Source organism: Protopterus annectens, chromosome 6.part0 (genome assembly GCF_019279795.1).
Source record: "Protopterus annectens isolate FY-2018-M chromosome 6.part0, PAN1.0, whole genome shotgun sequence".
Taxonomy (NCBI): Eukaryota; Metazoa; Chordata; order Ceratodontiformes; family Protopteridae; genus Protopterus; species Protopterus annectens.
In genome coordinates, this window is record NC_056737.1 from 312,879,396 (window position 1) to 312,897,746 (window position 18,351).

The 18,351-nt window shown below is 40.5% G+C and overlaps 1 protein-coding gene across 2 annotated transcripts in view; it reads right to left on the reverse strand.

The window, feature by feature from the left end:
• VTI1B (vesicle transport through interaction with t-SNAREs 1B) overlaps positions 1–18,351 on the reverse strand; it is a 646,522-nt gene that overhangs the window by 119,192 nt on the left and 508,979 nt on the right. The gene's annotated exons all lie outside the window — the stretch shown is intronic.

An 18,351-nucleotide genomic window follows, 5' to 3' on the forward strand; every position in this document is an offset into this window, starting at 1 on the left:
ACAAAACTTATCATTCTGAGATAACATTTTTAACTTATCACCTGAACCCTGACAATGAATTTGTGCAACTCAGATCCTCAATACAATTTACAAAAAAAAAAATGACTGTGAGGCATTTACAAATGGAACTGTGTGTCAGCACAGAACAGTGACAGAAAGATCCCTACACCAGAAATTTCAAAATAAACTTACACACAATTAAAAAGTTATAAAACTACACAATAATTAGTTAAAATAGGTAAAATACTTTATATTTAGCACACAACTACTAAATAAACAATCTACAAGTGTATAAAACAACTACAATATTCAACATGCATTGAAACGCAGTAGAAGAGAACTGAGGGGAAAAAAACAGTAAAACACACAATATAAAACTATTAAATAAATGAAGAAAAAGTAAAGCCAAAAATAATTATAAAAAATGATCATATGGATGAAAACATCACACCAAACTATTTGCTCCTGTTGAAATTCAGAAAAAAACATACTTCTGATCCTTGAAATAGCAGCAAAGAAAACACAAACCCATAAAAACATACTAAACCCTACATTTCAACATCTCAGTGTATGCCTCAAAATTCAGTAATCTTGGGTTAATACACCTAAACAGACGGCATGTGGAAAGCCACTAAGAAAAAGTGCCCCCCCCCCAACAAACACATCCGAACCATTTATAGCAACCATCAAAATGTGCTAAATAATTGCAACATTCTATGTATTATAGTCAGAGATGACAACTTACACTTATGAACCTCTTTAGTTACACCCAACAAACAACCATACCAGTTTATCCCATACATTATACCACGTTGCCTCTTAAATAATTTGAATAGTGATCTACCAGGCCCAATAGGATCTCTGCTTAACCATTGCCTCTGGACAGGCTTTGTTCTGACAAAGTGGAGAACAATTATGGTCATACCCCTGCATAACTTAGTCATACCCTGAATAAGGGTGCACTGTCAACTGACCCAGGTAACTACAGACCCATAAACTTGACTTGTCTTGTTTGTAAGGCAATGGAAAAATAATCAAGGAGCTGACAAAGACATAGGAAACCTCCAAACCCTGGACCCAGCCCAATTAAACTTTACTAAGGGTAAGTCATGCCTGCTAGACTTGATGAACTTCTTTGAGAAGGTCACTAAGGTCATTCCTCCTACCTCAACCTGGCTAAGGTATATGACACAATACTCCATTCAGGTATTATAAATAAACTCAAAGAATTAGGCATAAATCCCTGTGTCACCAGATGGATGGCCAGTTGGCTCAGGGACAGGACACATGGCATCAAAGTGGGTGATTCAAGTTCCAGCAAGAGGCCAGTTACTAGTGGTGTGCCACAAGGCTCAGTATTGAGACCACTCCTATTCGGAATTTACTTTGCAGATGCCAAGGCAAATGTTGAGGGCGTCTGGATGACAAAGTTTGCAGATGACTGCAAGCTGAGGGCAATCATTGAAACCCCATGTAGACACCCTTCAGGAAGTTCTAAACCAGACATATGATTTGTATCAAAACCACTGTCTGAAATTAAACACAAAGAAATGCATTATCGTACCCTTTAGAAAAACAAACATCCTGCTAACTACAACACTGACAACATACCCTAAGAGTAGACTCAGAGGTAAGGGATCTGGGTACCCAGGTAGACAGTAGCCTGAACTTCACCCATCATGTATCTTTAGTGGTAAGGAAGTGATTCTAAGTGGCACAGCTTATAAGTAAAGGTATGGCTTCCAGATCCAGGAAGATTACAGTCTCTCTCACGGTACACAGCACTCAGACTAATAATGGAGTACAATGTGCCATTTGGAATGTACTTGACCACACACCTTCAAAAGCTGGATTGACTTCAAAAGTTTCTCACAAAGAAAATACAGGGTGCAAACAACATGTCCTATGCAGACAGGCTGAAACCCCTTTCCCTTTACTCTGTCTCCTATTGACTGTTAAGGGGCGACGTGGCTAAACTATAAAGTGCTCATAAGTCCATCCCTGAGGGAGCTGCTGCATATCTGCAAGACAAAGAGTATGAGGGTCACCAATTCCAGGGATCTGAACTTAGTGTATCAAAACAGAACTTGTTGGACAGACAGATACGCGTCTCAGAGATTGCCACTTCTTTGGAATAGGTGTCCTATTCACACGAAGCAGAATCCCTCCCTGACCCTCTTCAAAGCCTGGAACGATGGATGGGGAACAGTAAATTCACATCTGGGGTGGTGCCTTTGTCCCTTATGGATAGTGGCAGTCTGTAAATTCTAAAAATATCAAGGCATAGACACAAACTCATGCCTTCCGCCTGCCCCTAGCGGACATATACAGAGTAAATCAGGTTGTATTAGCTAGGCTTGTAAAGGCTCTCAAGGCATTAGCCTAGTAATCTCCTATGAACCAAGACTCAAACAAAAAACTAAAGAAAAACTTCCCATCGAATAATAAGAAGCAATGAGTGAGAATTGATAAAAACTTCCAGCCCCCCCCCCACACACACACAAAAAATGCATCAAATAATAGGGAAGACCTCAACTGGAGAAGAAAACGACTGAAATAAATGAAAACAAAGCACAAACAAATACATAAAAATAATGAAAAATACAAAAAAATCAATTAAAGATCATAAATGAAAACAGAAGAAGAATGAAAGAAGAAGACAAGAAACTAAAAATAGCAGACAATATTATAAAAAAAAACTTTGAGAAATCCATAAAAGAAAGCAAACCAAGAAGGGAAAACAAAAGACAGGTATCACAGAGTAGAAAAGATAAGGCCCTAATTATGTCCTGGTGGCTTGAGCACTGAAGGAGCTGGTCCTACATAACACAGAAAATACAATGTGGAGCCCGCTCACGTTGCTTGGGGGGGGGAGGGGTTGGGACACGCATGCAAGTACAAACTCTGTCTTGTATCCCACGTGGAAGCTGCAGATCAAAGGAGTTACTTTTTCTTTCAGGTGGAATGGCCGCTGCAGAAGCAGGAGACATGCCTCTCAATATTCCAATTAAACACCATGCTTTATAATGAAAATACATGTGCAGTGGGAGCCAGAAAGGATATCAAACAGAAAACCTGGACTGCCTGTGAAGGATAAGAACCCCATTCTTACTGCTCAACCCCTACCTAAGAAGAAAGGACTGGGGTGTTGGAATCACTTCCAAGGAAAGAATGGGCCAAAACTAGGTGAACAGAAGTGAAGCTTAATGGTCTGCTGGAGTAATGTTGGAATCAACTTATTAAAAAAGGCATGAAAGCAATTCAAAATTTAAAATTAGTTAATCACATCTACTACTTAGTAACAAAAATACACCACACTGAGTTATGAAATAATACTGAACTATTAAACAAAACTGCTATAACTAATACAACAAACTGTTAAATATATACACTGTATTAAAAAGCAATACAAAGAAAGCATATCCTGGTAGCACCAAAAAGTATCGCCCAAAACAGTCAGTGCCAACATTGTGTAAAATATACAACTGGGCAACAAGAAAAGCCCAGCTACAGCACAAAACCATCAAAAAGCACAAAATATTCATAAACAAACCCTACCACACATGCACATGAATCAACATAAATGAATAATCAACAATGTCACAGATATGAAAAACATCAGATTTGTGTTGTGCCTGTACCAAACAAATAGCTCAAGATTTCCACTCCTAGACACAAAAGTATGCATACCACAACATACAAACCACAATAACAAAAATAAATAAATACAAACATATACACAACTGCACCCCAAAAAAAAAAAACTACACTACAAACAACTTTTGGTGCCGGTAGTCACTATAAATTGCAATACAGACTGAGTATGTGGCAATGTTCGATTCATGTTCAGCATTTCATACAAAAAAACTGATGCTTAGGGAGAGAAACCATCTGTACACAATTAAGGTAAAAAAAACAAATAAAATGCACTTTTTAGGCAAACTGAAAAATGTAAAAAAGGGGAAGTAGCGCACACACTTTTTGTAGTATAGAAAACAGAGCTGGATAAGAGGATGAGAGATTTTTTAACAAAACTGGAAAGATAAATAATAGAATCAGCGTTACTCGAAACTTGTAAAAACAAACCAAAAACGTAACGCTGCACTCTGTACAGGATTTCTATTCCAAGAATAATGTCACGGGCTGTGATAAAAAAATACATTTTATTATAAAACAAATACAGGATTAAGCACTTTCATCTACGCCAATTGTAGACTTCATCAGAATATATACTCCTCAATTACAATCATATCCTCAATTACAGTCATTTAAATAACAATCAAGCACCAATGGGAAACCACCACTAACTGGATGTAATATATATATATATATACTCCTCAATTACAATCATCTCCTCAATTACAATCATTTAAATAACAATCAAGCACCAATGGGAAACCAACACTAATTGGATGTAATGAATATTAATGAATCATTCTTAAAAGGACACAGTCCAACTACTGTCCATTTCCATTTATTCATCATAAAACCACATAACTCGTACAAAAAGTTAAAATATATGCATAGCAATATTGAATAAACTTCACATTTTTTAAAAAACTACTACAACATACTCTTTATAAACTATTAGCATGCACATTGTGCCCTGTACATATCCTATATTCTAGCTGCCAGAACCAGTTTAATAGGTATACTGTCATTTAGTCCAGGGGGATTAATATCATTTAATAGTAATTGCCACATCTTCTTTTTCCCTTAAAACTGGAAAGATAAGAGATGAGATGGGGGTACATTCCCCTTCGTTTAAACAGTGTAGTTAGTATTAAACCTGAACTGAAGAAATGTAATAAGTATGTATGTACTTCCAGACAAAAATAAAAATTATGCAAGAGATATTTTGTGTATTTATGTTGAAAGCTAAATGCATGTTATTTTTAATGCATTTGGGGTAAGTCATGCATCTATAATATTTTTCAGCATCAGCACACCTGACAAAAATTCATCCTACTACAATGTATCAGTATGTGTGTGCATGTATATGTATATGTATATCCCTATCAGATTATCAAAGTTTCAAAACTTCGAAAGTTGTATGGTCGGAACCATATGATCGAAGTTTTGAAACTTTCAATGTTTTGACTGGAGAGCACAGTATAGTGTGGAACAGGAAATTTACCCTTTTCCACAATGTACTGCAATCTCAGAGTGGGTATGTTTAATTAGCAGGGGGTGTGTTGGGGAGCCCCCCCCCCTGCAAAAACGTTAAAAATAGACTTTTTTTTAAATGTTCAAACTTCCAAAACTTCGATCATATGGTCTTGGCCATATGAATTTCAAAGTTTCAGAACTTCAACAATCTGACATTGATCTGTATATGTATATCTCAATCTATCCACAACCCCTTTCCCATTCTGCACACAGTGTCAGGGTGTCACTTCAACAGCGACACTTATCTAAAGGCTCACACTACCAGGTGGCTAGCCCTGCTGCAGCTGTTCTTTCATACCAGTCATTTGCATGCAGACTCACTGCTATGGCCAATTTAGAGTATTCAACCCATAAACTGCATGTCTTTGAAATATGAGAGTAAATCTGAGCACCCAGAGAAAACCTCACAAACAATGGGAGGACATGGAAACTCAGCACAGAAGGCACCACGGCAGAGAACTGAAAACGCGGAACACTATCCACAATGTTGCCGATATATCAAAACACCCAAACACCAATGTCATTAGTGTCAAACACAAAAGGTCAACAATACAGCACACATGCACATGGAAATTCCTCTCAAAATGCAAAGTAAAAGGTACACATTTTTATTTTCAATGAAGCAAGCCCCCTACGTACCCTGCTAATTATACATACCTACTCGGAGATCACGCAATCCCTGGGAAAGAGGCATAGTCACCCAACTATGAAGACTGTCGATCATCTGAATTGTCGACCAAATTGTGTCAACAAAACAGGTGTTGACATTTGGGAGTTTCAACCAAAATCAGCAACACACACACACACACACACACACACACACACACAGACACACACACATTTGTTGTTAAAATACATTACCATTCAAAAAGAAAAAACAGTGAGCCGTTTAATTTAACATTCATTTTATCAACACTCATTTCACTGACAATTTCATACACACTAAATATACCTCCAAAATATTTTTTGGAAGGGGGCAAGCCCCCTGTATCCTCAATGTCGGGCCTTGTCACCCACACCCCCCTAACATAAATATACTAACTTCATAGTTGCACAACCACAGAGAAAAAGAATGCTCCTTGCACACAATCATTGCTGGCGCACATACTTAAAACTTCTAAACATAAAACAAGGTAACCCCTAATTACCACATAGTGGTAATCCATTCACGGAAGAAGTTATCAGGGACCTGGGGACCCAAGTTGACAGTAACCTCTCTTTTGACACTCACATTGCCAAAAGTGGTTAGGAAGACCTTCTACATTGCCCACCTGATCATGAAGGGATTCACATCCAGATCAGGAGAGGTCATTGTACCCCTGTACTCTTCACTTATCAGACCAATGATTGAGTACAACGCCCCATTCGGAATGTACCTTACCCGACACCTGCAGCAGTTGGAAAGACCCCAAAAGTTCCTCACCAAAAGGATAAAGGGGCTCAAACATATGTCATACGATGCCCGACTGAAGAAACTCCAGCTCTATTCAGTCGCATACCGTCTCCTCAGAGGTGATCTGTGCCTGACATACAAGGCCATGTCCAACCCAGAATTAATGGACATGCTCCACCTCAAAAAATCCAAATCCACCAGAGCCACGAGAGCAAGAGACTTAAACCTCAACACGGATATAAATAGGACGTGCTGGAGGGACAGATTCATCACCCAGAGACTCCCTACACTATGGAACAGAATCCCAGTCCATGTGAGGCAGAGCCCCTCACTGACTCTGTTCAAGAGAAATCTTGACGAGTGGATGGGAGATCGTAGGTTTACCCCGGGAATCATCTCTGTGTCACTGCTGGACAGAGGCACAGCAAACTAATGGGTATAGTATTCTCATCCTAAGGGGTGGTGAAAGCCACACACACTCTGGCTAGGCTTATAAATGCCCTAGGGCAGATAGCCTAGTATGAACCTATGAACCTATGGTGGAACAACATAACAGAAGGAATCAGTATGGTAAAAATACTGAACAACACTAATTTGCATTGCAATTTCTATCCTCCAAAACACATCAGCAGTCATTTTCTACACCATTTCACACTTTTCAATGTAATGAATGTTGATCAAATGAGTTTTAGATGAAATGAACCACCCCTTTTCTTTGTCGATAAAGTGAACTGACAATAAAATGAATGTAACCTATATATTGGTAGACATTACCTTTGTTGAATGATGGTCTAGTCAACATCTGTTTAGTCAGCAGAATTTGGCCAACTAAACAGTGGTTGACAAGTGTGCGATATTAGACAATTCTTGGGGTTGGAGAATATGCTTGCCCCCTGCAAAAAAGAATAATTTTTGTCTCATATTTATTTTGCATGCATCAGAGTTATTGTTTGGTGCATGCACAGTAGTGTGTCAAGAGTGTTGAATACTTACTGAAATATCAAAAAATATATAAATGTCAAAATGGGTTTACAAACATTAAAGATGTCAAAATTAATTTCTATATTTCGGACCAGAAACATTTGTATTCTGCGAAAGCATCTGTATGTTGCCATTTTGAAGAAAGCTCACAGTTCTGCATTATTCTAAAACAAAGCAATATAATGAAAATGAAAGTTATGTACTCAGCATAATGATAGATCAGTGTTGTCTGGTTCAACCTGTGGGACTTCGGATCAGACACCAGCTGATTCTAAAGCCTTTAGCCAAGCTTGGCTTTGCCTCCCTTATCCATCACTAACGGCTCCTCCATCAACTCCCCAGATCGAGTTTGCCCCATGAGTTAAACTCTATCGTTATGATAAGTACATAACTTTTGTATCTCATGTTGTCTGCTCTGTCTGGATTTAACCAGTGGGACAGAGTCCCCAGCCACAACAATTCCTCTGGCGGAATAAGGAATGATATTCTGCTACACAGTACAATCAAAAGAAGCCCTGGACCTGGATTGAATGTCTAGCTTATAATGAGACACAAAAATATGACTGTCCAACCAAGTAGCTACAGTGCAGATATAATCCATAGGTACTCTCAAAAGAAAAGCTGTAGAAGTAGCTACAGCCCTAGCTGAATGACCTTTAGACATCTGTAGAAGAGTCTTGATTTTCACAGAATATGCAAACAAAATACAGTCTGACAGACCCTTAGAAAAAGTTATTTTAGACACAAGTGAGCCTAGCCTGGATTTTGAAAAGAAGATAAACAGCTGGCTAGATTTCCTGAAAGACTTGGTATGGTCAAGAAAACATCTTAGTTGTCTATGCAGATCCAAACAATGGAAAAGGTATTTGTCTTTGCTGGAAAAATTGGGAAAAAAAACACAAGAAGATGAATGGAGTTGTTAAGGTTATTCTCAGAAGCTACCTTGGGTAAAATGGAAGGGCTCATATGAACAGAAGCACTATCCTTATGGGAAATTAAGTAAGGAGGAGAAGAATCAAGTGCTTGCAATTCTGAACCCTTTTGGTAGAGGTAAATCGCCACCACAAAGACTTCCAAGACAACAGCTTCAAATCTCAGGAGGCTGAAGGTTCAGAAAAGGAGAGTAGATAAATCTTGAAGAACAAAAGGAAGATCCCAGGGAGGGACTAGATTATATACTGGTGGATGAAAATGAAAACTACCTTTAAGAAAAGACTTAAAAATCTTGAGAGATGCCAAGGGCATGCTATCTCCACCAATATGAAAGTTCAAAATGGTCACTAACTGTACCTTGATAGTAGAGAAGCTAAAGCCTGAGCTGAACAACTCCAAAATGAACTTCAAGGGGACAGAGAAGAGGTGAAGTCTCCAAGCCTCTGCCCGCAAAACAAATCTCTTCCATTTACTGGTATACACTTTTCTAGTCTATTCTTTCTGAGAAGAGGGCAATACATGAACCACCACCTGTGAAAGTTTGGATTCCTGGCCATTGAGGGAACTGGAGGAAGCATGTGGTCAACTTGAGGGACTGGAGATTCAGGGGATCCAGTCCGACTGATGAGAACTGGAATTGGATCAAACACCCAAGGGGGTGCTTCAGGAGAGGCTAAAGGAAGGGGAAACCACACCTGGTGAGGCTAAAAGGGGGTGATGAAGATCACTGACACTCTTCAATAGGCTGCTTTCTGAAGAAACTTCACTATACAAGGGGAACTGGGAGATAAGCATAAGGGAGACCAAGGAACCAAGCAAACTTTAGAGCATCCCTGGCTGTCTTTCCCAGAGGGAGAAACAATGACAGAATAGTTGTTACACTTGCTGTTGGATGGGGATGCAAACAGGTCACAACACAGATTGCCCCAGCACTGAAAAATCCAAGCTGCCACCATCAGATTTATGGATGACTTGTGAGGCAATAAGATGCTCCTGCTGAGAATGTCGGCAAGAATGTTGGACTTCCCCGGGATAGGAGTTAACACCAAAAAACATTGAGAGGAGATCACCCACTGCCAAACCCTCATGGCCTCCTGACAGAGAGGGTAAGAATGTGTTCCCCTTTTTGTTGAGATATCAGATGACCAACATGTCTGTCTGTACTGCAATCACACCTCTGGGGAGGACGTCATGAAAAGCCTGCAATGCTAGGAGGACCGCTCTCATATCCAGAATGTTGATTTGAATGTGAGCCTCTGTGGAGGACCAAGACCCTTGAACTATCCTCCCTTTGAAATGACCCACCACCCCAAGAGGGAGGCATCCATGGTGAAAGTGGCTGAATGAGAAGAAGGAATTACAAACAGTCTCCCTTGTTCCACTAATGGAAACTGTGACCACCACTGAATCTGCTCATGATATGCGCTTGTCAGCCATATACGGAAATCCAATGGGAGCTTTAGGAAGGACCACTTAACAGCCATAGTCCACTGCAGGGTCCTCATATGAATCTGATAAAGGGTACCAATGCTATCGATGCTGTCATATGACCCAGAAGTCTTAGGTTTTGGAGTTGCCAGAACTGTTGTGGCCTAAACTCAAAGACTGAACACACTGGAGCTTGGGAGCTTGGCAATTTCATGGACCATATCCAGATGGCATCCTATGAACTCTAAAACTTGTACAGGCTGAAGACTCGACTGGGGTAGCTGGCTGTAATGCCTAAGCTGTCACATAGTTGGAGCACAGAATCCTAGGCAGAGATCAACAATAACTTTGTGGGGGTGGTAAGGAACCAACTGTCCAGTTACAGAAAGACCTGAAATCCCTGCAGCCGAAGCCAGGTTGCAACCTCTGCCATGCACTTGGTGAATACCTGGGGGCTGTGGTGAGACCAAACAGCAGGGCCCTGAACTAACAGTGATTGGCTCCCAACCAAAAGCAAAGGAATCTCAGGGAATGCTGACCTTGATATGATAGCAGGAGTACTTGAGGTCTATCAAGCACATCCAATCATCCTTCCTCAGAAGAGGTACGATGGACTGCACTGTGACCAACTGGAACTTGGTCTTTTTGATGAACTGGTTTAGTTTGCTTATGTCAAAGAATGGTCTGATCTTTGTTTTCTTGGTACTAAAAAGAATCTGGAATAGACCCCATATCCTATCTGGTATGGCGGAACCTCTCTGATGACTCGATTTGCAAGCAGCTTTTGGATCTCTGCCACTATGAAGCATCTCCGATGGGGTGGAACATTTGGAAGACATTTTGGAACTTCTATAAAGGGAAATGACATAACCTCTGGATATAACTGTCAACACCCAGACATCTGAAGTGATGGCTTCCCAAGCTTTCAAATGGAGAGCTAGATGACCACAGACTGCCTCCAGAGGCAAGCAGTCTGGCAACCCTTCAGGATCCCTGAAATGATCTGCCAGAAGAAAAACAGCACAAGCCCTGAATCTGCAGACCACCTCTGTCCTTGGGTAGCATCCATTATGATCCCCCCGCCCTTGGAAGGAACCCTCCAGAGGAACTTCCTGGGAAGAGAACTGTGACTTCCTGAAGAAGAGTCGCTTACCCCATTTTTGATTCATACAGAAGGATCACAGGGGGGGGGGGTGGAAAAGTGAACTCCAAGGGTGGACAAAGTCTTCCCTTACTGTTTGCTCCTCGTCAATGCACCATTAGAGGAACCATCAAAAGGGGTTTTGATGAAGCATGCTTTGAGGCAGTCTGCAAAGATGCACAGCCACATCCAGGTGTCGTGCCTCAGTGCAATGCTAAAACCTGCTGTTCTGGATGCTCCATTAGCTGTGTTAGAAATGATTCTCATACAAACATTGGCAATGGAAGTCAAAGTTGACAAAAGTGTCTCCAGCTTCTTCTGGGTATCTGTAGACTGCTGTGTCTTGAGGATGCTTGACACTTCTGAGACAAGATCTCACTGAAGCCTTGTCTAGTGTTATGAATAGTAAGTGCTCTCAAAGAAAAGGTGGATGAGGCATAGGATCACTTCTCTAATCGATCCAGTGCCCAAGGCTCCCTGTTCAGGGAGTGAATCAAGAAGCTCTCTTCAGAAATCTATATTGTTGTGGCTGCTGCCACCACAACATCATTGACAGCTAGTCCCTTGCTCCATTGAGGCTGTCTTTGTTGGGGGCAAGAAATTGTCTGGCTTTCTAGGAAAAGATTCTACTGTGCCGGGTTCCTTCCACACCTTCCAGTACATCAGATCTATGAGGGCATCCAGAGAGGGAACCACCCAGGGCCTGGAGGGGCTATGCCAAATGCCTCCAGAAAAACGGACTCCTCTGGATAGGGAGCTGCAGTGGTCCAGCCCCCATGCCACTGAAGCAGCAACAATAAGTCACCAAAAAAGGTGTCATCATGCAGGGACTTGGGGGGGGGGGTATCCTCTCATTCCTCAAGGTCAGTATCTTCAGTGAAGGATTCCTAGGGGGAATCCAAGTGCTTCTTACACTTTCTCTTCCCCGAAATCTCCCGCTCTGATGTAGATGGAGAAGAGTGTGAAGAGTGGGGTAAGCCCCATTAAGGGGACAGCCTGGAGGCTAGCTAATGCAGGCTGTCCCAGAGTAGCCTGATGACTGGTCAGAGGAACACATGAACAGTGGGAGGAGTTGCCTGTTTGAGATATCCAACCCTCTTCTTTAGAAGAGAGCATCCTCTCCTCAACATCACAATTTGAGGCCAAAGTAGGTCTCGGATCTGAGAGTCCTGGAACCTAAGGATACTGAAGTCAACCCTGAACTCGAACAGGCAGCACCTAGACGTGATGTTGAGATCAAAGCTGAGCTATCTAAAGCTGAAGCTTTGACAGCGAGTGACAATCCCAAAGTAAGGACCATCAAACCCACCCCTCAGGCTACCAAGGCACAAGATGGAGCCAAAGACTGCCAGGCTGCTGGATCCAATCTGGGGGGGTACAAACTCAACCAGACCCGAAGACCTCAGATACAAAGGGGCCAAGGCAAGAAATCTGAAAGATGGAGCTGAGGGATCTACAGTCTGAGTTAGACCCGAGGAGATAACTCATAATTGCATGTAGGACTGTAAAAGCTGTTCCAGATCAGACTATCTGATACTACCCACTGACCTAGACAACCGGACAGACTAGGCCACCAAAGATGGCTTTGAGGGTCTATGTGACCAGGACCCCACATGCTGAATCAGAACTGAGGAAGCTGTAACCTGAGGTGGAGACAGGGGAAGACTCTGGCAAGTGAGGAGGAGGAGTACAAGGAGAAAAGGGAGATGCTACCCTGCCCCAAGGGTGCCCCTTTGACCAGAAAATGTCTTGGAATGCTTGAAGCTGGAGATGTTTTTCATGAAGCTTTGGCACCGAAGGCGATCAGCTCAGAGTTGTCAGAGCTGAACTCAGTGCCAATGTACACAGAGATGCCAAAAGATGAGGGACCTTCAAACCCAGAGAACCCAATGGAGCCAACCCAGAGGTGAAGGCCAAGGAAGACCTCTTGCACTCCCCAGTTGGAATGCCCAGAGTCTCACAGTTGAGGCTTCTTGGACCCAGTCTTAGGATCCGGGGGGAGAAGTCTTGGAAACAGAAAAGTCTCTCTAACACGAGCTTGGTCTTGCAGTCATTAACAGCATGAGAGCCAAAGCGCTCGTAGATAGAACAACCAAAGTCTAAATGTACTGGACCAAAGTAATAAGATGGGTTGCCAACTGACTCACAGACTAGTCACACACTATCAAAGTGGTTGACTCCACATCAACCAGTAGACCTGTCACCAGTGGGGTGCCACAAGGGTCAGTGCTGGGCCCCCTTCTATTTGGTATCTCAGAAGTTCAGGCCAAAACTAAGTGTCTGTGGCTGACCAAGTTTGTGGACAACTGCAAACTGGGTGCAATTATTGAATCCCCAAATGATGTCAGTATACTTCAGGACGGTCTTATGCAGACCAATGACTGATGTCTTAGTCATGGTCTCAAACTGAATGCAAAGAAATGCATGATCATTCCCTTTGATAAAAACAATGTCCCTTCATACTATCAAATTAACAACAATACCCTGTGTATCTATGAAGTGGTAAGAGATATGAGATCACAAGTAGACTGTGACCTTAACTTTGACCACCACGTCTACTGTAGGAAGGAAGGCTTTCTACGTAGCACACTTGATTAGCAAAGGCATCATCTCTAGAGCAAAGGTGGTTATAATTCCTCTATACACGCCACTAATCAGGCACATATTTGAGTATAATGCCCCTTTTGGCATGTAACATACAAAGCCCCTGCAGCAACTGGACAGACCTTAGAGGTTTCTAACTAAGAAGACAGAGGGACTCCAGCATGTGCCTTGCACAGATCTACTAAAGTCCCTGTCACTATACTAAGTATCATACAGACTTCTTAGGGGAGATTCATGCCTGGCTTACAGAGCAATTTCCGACCCAAACCTAATGAATTTGGTGCTCATCCATAAATCAAACGGTACTAGAGCCACCTATTCCAGGGACCTAAATATGGCCTGCGACTTGAATAGGGCATGCTGGAGGGACAGATGTGTCTCCCAATGACTGCTGCATCTTTGGAATAGGCTGCCAATTCATGTAAAGCAGAGTGCCTCTATGACACTGTTCAAAAGGAACCTGGATGAGTGGATGAGGCACTATAAATTCCTAGGGATAGCACTCACAGCCCTCCTGGACATGGGCATTCATTACTCAATACAATCCTGCATATTGACTACAGTACCTATGGTATTACATTAGGATAAAACAGCTAAGCTTGAAATGATCAATAGCTAGCAACCTCCTATGAGCCTATGAAGTGTGCACTCTGGGGCAGCAGTTTGTGCCCACAGGAGATGCACTTTTTAAACCCCTTGTCCATCCTACCACAAAACACACACACAGAGCAGAAAAAAATTAAAGAAAAAAACTATAACAGGGTGAAAAAGGACAGGAAGGGTATAGGGAGATCTAGTCTACCACCTCACACTACCTCAAACACTACCTAACGGTAACAAGAAAAGCCTAAACAATATATAAAGGGGAAGGGAAAAGAAATCTAACCACTCCTACACATGGTTCTCAAGAAAAAACGAAACACCAAGCGGAGCCAAGAACCAAGCTGCAAACCACAAATGGTTGCAAACTAGATCTGAGGAGCTGATGGAGGAGCAGGGAGTTATAAGTAAGGGACGTGGAGCCAAGATGGACTAAAGGTTTTATCATTAACCAGTGTTGGATCCAAAGTCCCACGGGTGGAATCCAGATGGAGAAGACAACATCAGATCACTGCTTGCCTGACAGAAGCAATTAGAAACAAATTATCTTTATAGTTTGTCCTTGTCTTGTTACAAATTCTGTAATGAATACAGCATCGTTTGTGTAAAGGAAATCTACTACATGGAGGAAGTCATGAGAAACAATACAGTGTATGAGAATATGCTGTGATGTAACAACTCTGAGCAGTCTCTGAATGATAACTGCATAAGTCTGCTGTCATTTAAGGATGTGAATTATGATTGGAAAGAATGCCTTGTTTAAAAGTCTGTAGTTTTGCCATGTTATATTTTGCATAACTTCACATTATGTGTAATCAACACTTGTTGCCATTCCATTCTGATCATTAAATATTTTGCCTTAAACTGTTTTTGTGTCTTAGTGAATTCGATAAAGATAGACAGTAAAAGTGGGACAGTAGTAATAAAGATAGAAGAAAAAAAGGGGATACCACCATTAACTATCCAAAGAATGGTCCTGCAGGAAGAGGCTAGGGCAGCTGACATTGGCTCATGAAAGTATGCATCATGCCAAACTAGTTACAGTCAGGTTCCAACTTCAGTATTTCATTGTCAGATGCAGATAAGAAGCTAATAAATTAATGTTTTTCAGTTTTAAAGGGCATAAATGACATTCTGTGTGGTCTGGTACAGTAGATTGTTAAACAGTCTCTGCTGCATAGTAGGAACAATGAGAGAAAGAAATGCACAAACAAACTTATTAATGTAAGTTCTCAGGTTTCTCAGAAGCTGTCATGTTGAAAGTCAGGACTCTGCCATGGCAGCCATTATGTCAAAAAAACTTTCAAAGTTTAATGTTTTACAGGATAAAGTTTATTAGCCATGAACTGGCTAAAAATCTCTAAGAAGAAGCAAGTTTCCCAGAGAAGACAGATCAAAATATGTCTAGTAATTAAAAAAAAAAAAAAAAAAAAAAAAAAAAAAAAGAAAGAGTATTCGGCATTGTAATGTTTTTCAGCTTTTTGAAATCAAAGACAAGTCAAACTATGGAAGCAGTATCCCATACCAAGCTCCTAGGTATCATTATTGGAGAACAACTTAAATTCAATATTCATCTTCAAACTACTATAAAGAAAACCCACCAAAAACTTGGTATGCTTTATCGCCATAATCGCTTTCTCACCCCTTCTACTAAACTCAGTCTCTCCACTACTTATCTTCTCCCCTCCCATATGTATGGTGCCCCCAACCTTACCAATCTCCAAGCCACCCTCAAATCTTAAACTAGCAGCCTGCTATAACAAAACTGCAAAGTTCGCTACAGGCTCCAAATCCTCCTTTCATCTCTGCAACTCTCTATACTCCTTAAAATGTCTTGAGCTCCCCATTTATTTATCTTATATCCAACTTACTACTGCCCATAAACTCATCTTTAAGCCCTCAGGCTGTCCCTCCCTAGCTTCTACCTTCACCATGCATATCCCTGACCGCTCCCTTAGGTCTAACAAACAAAACCTACTCAATGTGTATAAGCCCCTCCACACTCCTGGTCAACTCCTTCTGTCATTCTCCCTCACTCGCTAATGGAATTCACTCCCTCTCCATATTCGTACCTCCCAGAACCCCACTACCTTCAAAACTTTACTTATCTCTGTTCCAACTGGGAATGCTCCTGCTCCCACCCTTCCTAAGCTCTAAACTGTACCTCTGCCTCCACCTCTACACCACCATCCATACCTACCTGTACCCTACCTAACACTAACTTACCTATCCTCCCCTCTCTCCTCATATTCTGTTTTTTTTTCCTTCCCTCCACCTTCTACTATATATAGACTAAACAATTACACATTTACATATATCATTACACAGAATTATACATAAAATTTTATCAATACTAATGACACTATATCTCGTTTACCCTTTGTCAGTTTTTAATCCGATGTCTCATAATACTGTTTTATACTTGCATTTTCGCTGTATGTAAATATACTTTGGTTGTAAGTATATGCATTTTTACTGCATGGATATTGTACTTCATGGAGCTTTTCTCCCCGAGCCTCCATTGAAAAAGGGCTCACTTTGGCCCAATGGACTTTCCCGGTTAACAAACTGCAAATAAGTAAATAAGTAAAACAAATAAATAAACACATACATAAATAAATAAATAAATAAAGACTGAACTGTGTATAAGGTTATGTTAACTGCAGAAACCAAAAACAAACACACCAGGGTTTGCCAAAGGCTCGCTCAGTCAAAAAATTATAGTATCAAACAGGATAAATGTAGCTTAGCCACCACAGAGAGAAGTGTATAATTATAAAATAAATATTAAAACCAATTTTGTTAAATATAAAGCTGTGATCAACATAGAGAATAAAAACAGTGATAAGCTCTTTCAGACTATGCCTTCCTCAGATCATATTACATTCCAACTAGAAGTGTTTTTTCAAAGTAGCTGGAACCAATCAGAATTCATCTAATAATGACATCATCCACTGATCTTCCTGTTACACCTCCTTCCTATGAGTATAGGTTTTAAAGGTAAAACACCATTAAGACCTGGTGGCTTGTCAGCTGAAAAATCAGCTATCCAGCACCTCTCAGCTATTTCAATATGATTATTTAAATCTCCCCTTCGTGAAGTGTGTCATAACTTCCAAAACTGAAAACGTGAAGTTATGACTAGGATTTGTCATAATATGCTGAAATAAAGAATTGTCTTTGTTCTTTAATCTAATATCACCAAGATGTTTAAAAATTCAAGTTAAGTGACAAACAGTTTTTCCAACATAAAAACTTGTACAATTTGTGCAAGTTGCTAAATAAACCACATATCTTGTGTTACAGTCGGCATAGGTGTATAATTTACATTCTCTATCATTGACAGGATGACAAAATAAATTGCTGGTATTGATATATGGACAGGCTTTACAATTTCCACATCGATAAGTCCCATGTCTGCCATGATGTTCATTCCTTCTCTGATTTTTCTTTTAATGCTGAAGGTTTAATAAAGGAAATACAAGTTGTTTGTACAGATTAATGTATTTTAATAAGATTTAAACCAGAATTTAATTGTAAAAATGCATGCCTACAAAACTGTCAAGTTATTGGTAAGAGGAATTCAGGTATGTTCAAATTGTGCATCTGCAGTATGGGAAAATGTAGAACTTATAACTGTTAAAACACTTATTCAGATTGTACTGCCTGCTCAGGAAGATGGTATAGGGGAAAAAAAGATGTTTTGTATGTTTAAATGGACCCTACATTCCTTATGCAACAGCAAAAACACTTGGTTTTGATTTGCTGCATATCCATTAAGGACAAAACTGAAACTTTTCAGATTTCTTGGTAAAATATGATTTTTTACAGACTGTGTTTGTTAATAGAAAAATAATCAACATGTGGGTGACACGGTTTACACTCACATTTTAGTGGAACATTCTAGTAACATACAGGGTAATTTGTGAGCTTTGAAATTCCAGAATATTAATTTATACCACTTAGTATGGTCATAGACCAAATTATTTAAACAGCATTATTGCCAAGTGGGAAAAGTGCATGCAAGTATAAATTTAGTATAAATAAAATATAAATATGCTGATGATTATCCAGCTTGGACTTTTTGAGTGCGTCACTGCCT